Below are 7,470 nucleotides of genomic sequence, written 5' to 3'. Positions count from 1 at the left end.
ATTAATAACCAAAAATTTGCACGCACCAACGGGCATGCACAGATGCCTCAGACATCTCGAGGGATAGACAGGCTGAATCACTGTCGCAACTTTGACTGATGTTTGCGATTTTTGAAACGGATGTATCGTGAATATTGCAGATTAATAAAAATGAGAAAAAAATGTCAAAGTTGAAAAGTGTGGGACGTTATTCCATCCATCTCAGGATCAGTTTGGCACAGAACCGGTTAAATTGTGAAATGGAATGAAAAATGCTGAGAATCGTAGTCGGCAGGATTCGAACCTGTGCGGGATTATCCAATGGATTTCTAGTCCATCGCCTTAACCACTCGGCCACGACTACTGTGTCGCTGCCGTTTTAAACGTTACTCAGAAAAAACTCAGCCATCCATCTCTGTGCAGCAGACGGCCAAAGACTCCTGAAAAATTCTCGGTTTGCTAAAAATCTGGACGAGGCAATCTCATCAACCTGTATTTTTACAGTTCTATATTGCTCTGGAACTTTTTAGTATGCATCTCTTCCAAGAAGCAGAAGTAAAATTCGACATCTTGAAACAACTGCCTCCCCGTCGGGGAATTGAACCCCGGCCTCCCGCGTGACAGGCAGGGATACTCACCACTACACTAACGAGGAACTGACGGATACTAGTTCTGTCAGAGCATGAATCGAGTCACTGTGAACAGAACTGGACACCATGAGAAGTCGACAGACACATTGAGAGACAGAGACAAACCGACAAACAGGGAGAGACAGACAGCGATAGAAGGACAACGAGAGACATAAAGGGTGAGAGTGAGAAGGAGAGGCAGGCTGACTCTGAGAAAAAGACTCAAACATATACATATACATAGATGTGTGTGTGTGTGATCTATTAAGAGAGAGAGGGAAAGAGTGAGAAAAAGACAATGATAAAGACAGTGACAAGGAGAGAGACAGATCGAGAGAGAGCGATAGAGACTAAAACAGAAAATGATGGAAATAATTCTCAGCTTACAAGCAGGGACTAACAGAGACAAGCAAAGACATGGACAGACCGAAATGATGGGAAATAGAGAGCCAGTCAGACAAAGAGTCTGAGAGAATCTCATTGGAACAGACGTGGGCAACGTGAGAAAGAGACAGATTGAGAGACAGAGACAAACAGTGTGAGTCAGACTGAGAGAGACAAAGACTCAAACATACAAACACATACACAGCTCTCTGAAGAGAGAAAGAGGCAGAGACCGAGCGACACAGATACATTTCACAAAAAATCATTTCATTATCGGTTCAGAGTGTCACATAGTTACAGAAAATTGCTGCTTCAACCGATGCAAATCCATTATCACTGATCAGAATGGGAGGAAATCCGTGTTAAATTAAATAAATACCAGGAGTGGGGATGAACCCACGCGGGAAAAACCCATTGAATTTTAAGGCCAACACCTTAACCGCTCGGCTGTCCTGCTCCTGGGAGAGCTTGGATTCTGTCTCTGTGATAATCTGGGCTTCAACCCCAACCCCATATACAAAAACATGCACATCGGTTTTCAGTGAGCATTTACGAACATTTTTAGCAATATTGACACGGGGGCAACTCTCCTATTCTTTTTCGAGTAATGATCTGGGACCTTTCATATCCACCAGAGGGTGCAGACGGAGCTTCAATTTAACATTTCATCCTAAAGTCAACAGCTTCAACAGTGCAAAATTCCTCAAGTGCTGCACTTGAGTGTTTGCCAAGATGATATGCTCAAGTCTCAGCATGCGACTTGAACACACAAACTTCTGATTCAGTCGAGAATGCTGCCATTGAACCAAAGCCGATACAAAAGTTCACAACCATATTATTTTCCCCAAGTCTTTTTTATAAGTTGAAGGACATACCAAATTCATGGTGATTATTTCCACAGACAGTTGCACATACACAGATACATATATAGAGATAGAAAGAGACACAAAGACAAACACACATAACCAAAAATTTACACGCAGCAACAGACATGCACAGAAGTCTCAGACATCTCGAGGGATAGACAGGCTAAATCACTGTTGCAACTTTGACTGATTTTTGCGTTTTTCTATCCGTATGTATCGTGAATATTGCCGATTAATAAAAATGAGAAAAAATATCAGTGTTGAAAGGTGAGGGACGTTATTCCATTTATCTCTGGATCAGTTTGACAGAGAACTGGTTAAATTGTGAAATGGAATGAAAAATGCTGAGAATCGTAATCGGCAGGATTCGAACCCGAGTGGGAAAAACGCAATGAATTTTTAGTCCATCGCCTTAATCACTCGGCCACGACTCCTGTGTCGCTGCCTTCGTAAACGTTACTCAGAAAAAACTCAGTCATCCATCTCTGTGCAGCAGACGGCCAAAGAATCCTGAAAAAGTCTCCGTTTGCTAAAAATCTGGACGAGGCAATCTCCTCTACCTGTATATTTACAGTTTGATATTGCTCTGGAACTTTTTAATATGAATCTCTACCAAGAAACAGAAGTAAAATTTAACATTTTGAAACAACTGCCTCCCCGTCGGGGAATTGAACCCCGGTCTCCCGCGTGACAGGCAGGGATACACACCACGACACAAACGAGGAACTGACAAGTACCGTCTCTGTCAGAGCAGGAAGCGAGCTGTGAACAGAACTGGACGCCATGAGAATTCGACAGACACAAACCGACAAACAGGGAGAGACAGACAGCGAGATAGATACAACGAGAGACATAAAGGGTCAGACTGAGAAGGAGAGGCAGGCTGACTCGGAGAAAAAGACTCAAACATATACATATACAGAGATGTGTGTGTGTGTCATCTATTCAGAGAGAGAGGGAAAGAGTGAGAAAAAGACAATGATAAAGACAGTGACAAGGAGAGAGACAGATCGAGAGAGTGCGATAGAGCCTTAAACAGAAAATGATGGAAATACTTCTCAGCTTACAGGCAGGGACTAACAGAGACAGGCAAAGACATGAACAGACCGAAATGATGGGAAAGAGAGAGCCAGTCAGACAAAGAGTCTGAGAGAATCTCATTGGAACAGACGTGGGCACCGTGAGAAAGAGACAGATTGAGAGACAGAGACAAACAGAGTGAGTCAGACTGAGAGAGACAAAGACTCAAAAATACAAACACATACACAGCTCTCTGAAGAGAGAGAGAGGCAGAGACCGAGCGACACAGATACATTTCACAATTTCATTTCATTATCGGTTCAGAGTGTTACATAGTTACAGAAAATTGCTGATTCAACCGATGCAAATCCATTATCACTGATCAGAATGGGAGGAAATCCGTGTTAAATTGTAGAAATACCAGGAGTGGGGATGAACCCACGCGGGAAAAAACCATTGAATTTTAAGGCCAACGCCTTAACCGCTCAGCTATCCTGGCCCTGTGGGAGATGGGATTCTGTCTCTGTGAGAATCTGGGCTTCAACCCCAACCCCTCATACAAACACATGCACATCGGCTTTCAGTGAGCATTTACGAACATTTTTAGCAATATTGACAGGGGGGCAACTCTCCTATTCTTTTTCGAGTCATGATCTGAAACATTTCATATGCACCAGAGGGTGCAGACGGAGCTTCAATTTAACATTTCATCCGAAAGTCAACAGTTTTAACATTGCAAAATTCCCCAAGTGCTGCACTTGAGTGTTTGCCAAGATGATATGCTCAAGTCTCAGCTGTGCGACTTGAACACACAAACTTCTGATTCAGTCGAGAATGCTGCCACTGAACCAAAGCCGATTCAAAAGTTCACAACCGTATTATTTTCCCCAAGTCTTTTTTATAAGTTCCAGGACATACCAAATTCATGGTGATTATTTCCACAGACAGTTGCACATACACAGAGACATATATAGAGATAGACAGACATAGAGACACACACATAACCAAAAATTTACAAGCACCAACGGACATGCACAGATGCCTCAGACATCTCGAGGGATGGACAGGCTAAATCACTGTTGCAACTCTGACTGATGTTTGCGTTTTTCTATCCGTATGTATCGTGAATGTTGCAGATTAATAAAAATGAGAAAAAATTGTCAGTGTTGAAAGGTGTGGGACGTTATTCCATCTATCTCAGGATCAGTTTTGCAGAGACCTGGTTAAATTGTGAAATGGAATGAAAAATGGTGAGAATCGTAATCGGCAGGATTCGAACCCTAGCTGGAAAAACCCAATGAATTTGTAGTCCATCATCTTAACCACTCGGCCACGACTACTGTGTCTCTGCCTTTGTCGACGTTACTCAGAAAAAACTCAGTGATCCATCTCTGTGCAGCAGACGGCCAAAGAATCCTGAAAAAGTCTCCGTTTGCTAAAGATCTGGACGAGGCAATTTCCTCTACCTGTATTTTTGCAGTTCGATATTGCTCTGGTACTTTTTAATATGAATCTCTACCAAGAAACAGAAGTAAAATTGTACATTTCGAAACAACTGCCTCCCCATCGGGGAATTGAACCCCGGTATCCCGCGTGACAGGCAGGGATACTCACCACTATACTAACGAGGAACTGACAGGTACCATCGCTGCCAGAGCAGGAATCGAGCTGCGAACAGAGTTGGACACCATGAGAAGTCAACAGTGACAAACCGACAAACAGGGAGAGACAGACAGCGAGATGGAGGCAACGAGAGACAGAAAGTGCGAGACTGAGACGAAGAGGCAGACTGATTGAGAAAAAGACTCAAACACTTACATGTACAGAGATATGCGTGTGTGTGATCTCTAAAGCGAGAGAGGGAAAGAGGCAGAGAAAGACCTTGATAAAGACAGTGACAAGGAGAGACAGACAGAGAGAGAGCGACAGATCGAGAGAGGGACAAAGATATCAACAGAAAATGATGGCAATTCCCAGCAGGTTAAATACAGGAACTACCAGCGACAGGCAAAGTGAGACAGACAGGCAGAGACATAGACAGACAGAGATGATGGGACAGTCAGAAGAGAGACTGAGCGAATCCCATTGGAACAGAACTGGTCACTGTGAGAAAGAGATAGACACATTGAGAAACAGAGACAAACAAGGAAACAGGTAGAGACAGACAGCGAGATAGAGACAGAGAAAACAGAAAGTTTGAGACTAAGAGGGAGGGTCAGACTGAGTGGGACAAAGAGGCAATTACATACATACACAGAGAGGTGTTTGCGTGCTCCATAAAGAGAGTGAGGCAAATAGTGATGGAATGACAAGAAAAAGACAGGGACAAAAAGAGAGACAAAGAGGGAGACAGATAGAGAGAAAGGCAGATAGAGAGAGAGACATCGAGACAAAAACAGAAAATGTTGGAAATACTCTTCAGGTTAGAGATAGTGACGAACAGATTCAGGCAAAGACATGGACAGACAGAGATGATGGGAAAGAGAGAGACAGTCAGACAGAGAGTCTGAGAGAATCCTATTGGAACAGAACTGGACACCGTGAGAGAGACAGATTGAGAGACAGAGACAAACGGAGAAACAGGGACAGACAGAGTGAATCAGAGAGAGGCAGACTGAGAGAGACAAAAACTCAAACACACAAACACATGCACAGCTCTCTAAAGAGAGAGAGAGGCAGAGACTGAGCGACACAGATACATTTCACAATTTCATTTCATTATCTGCTCAGAGTGTCACAGATTTACAGAAAAATGCAAATGCAACAGATGAAAATCGGATATTACTGAGGAGGATGGGAAAAATCTTTGTTTAATTAAGGAATTACCAGGAGTGGGGTTCGAGCTTACACGAGTATAAAACCATTGGATTTTGTGCCCAACGACTTAACCACTCGGCCACCCTGGTCCTGTCAGCGTTTGGACTCTGTCGCTTTGAGAATCTGGCCTTTAACTCCATCCGCACAGACGCAAACATACACATCGGGTTTCAGTGAGCATTTTTGAACATTTTTCGTCATATTGACACGGGCGCAACTCTCCTATTCCTTTTCGAGTAAGGCTCTGGGAACTTTCACATCCACCCGAAGGTGCAGACGAAGCTTCCATTTAACATTTCATCCGAAAGTCAACAGATTCAACAATGCGTAATTCCACAAATACTGCATTTGAGTGTCAGCCAAGATGATGTGCTCAAGTCTCAGGAGTGGGACTTACACACACAACCTCCTGATTCAGTCGAGAATGGAGCCAATAAACCAAAGCCAATACCAAAGATCACAACCGTATTATTTTCTCCAAGTTTTTTTAAAAGTTGCAGGACATATCAAATTCCATTTGATGATTTACATAGACAGTTGCACATACACAGACACATACATACAGATAGACATACACAGACAAGCACACACTCAATTATCAAAAATATACACGTATCAACATAGAAACATATAAATGAGTTACAGGAGTAGGTCATTCGGCCCTTCGAGCCTGCACCACCATTCACTAAGATCATGGCTGATCATTCAACCTCAGTACCCCTTTCCTGCTTTCTCTCCATACACCTTGATCCCTTTAGCCGCAAGGGCCATATCTAACTCCCTTTTGAATATATCCAGCAAACTGGCCTCAATAACTTTCTGCGGTAGAGAATTCCATAGGTTAACCACTCTCTGAGTGAAGAAGTTCCTCCTCATCCCGGTCTTAAATGGCTTCCCCCTTATTCTTGGACTGAGATCCTTGGTTCTTGAACTCCACAGCAACGGGAACATTCTTTCTGCATCTAACCTGTCCAATCTCGTCAGAATTTTATATATTTCCATGAGATCGCCTCTCATTCTTCTAAACTCCTGTGGATACCAGCCCAGTTGATCCAGTCTCTCCTCATATGTCAGTCCTGCCTTCCCGGGAATCAAGCTGGTGAACCTTCGCTGTACTCCCTCAATAGCAAGGATGTCCTTCCTCAGATTTAGCGACCAAACTGAACACAATATTCCAGGTGTGGCCTCACCAAGACCCTGTGTAATTGCAGTAAGACGTCCCTGCTCCTGTACTCAAATCCCCTAGCTATGAAGGAAAACATGTAATTTGCCTTCTTCACCGCCTGCTGCTACTGCATGCCAACTTTCAATGACTCATGTACTATGACACCAGATCAAGATATGCACAGAGTGCCTCAGACAAATAGAGGTATAGTCAGGCAGGGTCACTCTCGCTATTTTGGCTGGCTTTTGCTTTTTTCTAATCCGTATGTATCGTGAATATTGCAGATTAATGAAAGATAGAAAAAATGTCAGTGTTGAAAGGTGGGGGATGTTATTCCACCGACCTCAGGATCAGTTTTGCAGAGACCTGGGTAAATTGTGAAATGGAAAGAATTGTAGTCTGCAGGATTCAAACCTGGCGAGGAAAACCCAATGTATTTCTAGGTCATCGCCTTAATCACTGGGCCACGACTACTAGTTTGCTGCATTTTTAAATGTTACTCAGATAAAACATAGTCATCCATCTCTGTGCAGCAGATGGCCACAGAATCCTGAAAATGTTTCCGTTTGCTAAAAATCTGGAAGAGGCAATCTCCCCTTTCTGTAATTTT

At 43.2% G+C, this 7,470-nt stretch overlaps 1 non-coding gene across 1 annotated transcript; it reads right to left on the bottom strand.

Moving 5' to 3' along the window:
• Positions 1–562: 562 nt before the first annotated feature.
• On the bottom strand, positions 563–634 carry trnad-guc (transfer RNA aspartic acid (anticodon GUC)). The gene has a single exon. It is a non-coding gene; the product is annotated as a tRNA-Asp (tRNA).
• Between the last annotated feature and the right edge of the window lie 6,836 nt (positions 635–7,470).

This window comes from Pristiophorus japonicus, chromosome 23, assembly GCF_044704955.1.
Source record: "Pristiophorus japonicus isolate sPriJap1 chromosome 23, sPriJap1.hap1, whole genome shotgun sequence".
Taxonomy (NCBI): domain Eukaryota; kingdom Metazoa; phylum Chordata; class Chondrichthyes; family Pristiophoridae; genus Pristiophorus; species Pristiophorus japonicus.
Note: the sequence above shows the minus strand (reverse complement) of the source record. Positions and strands in the feature narration are given on the sequence as shown.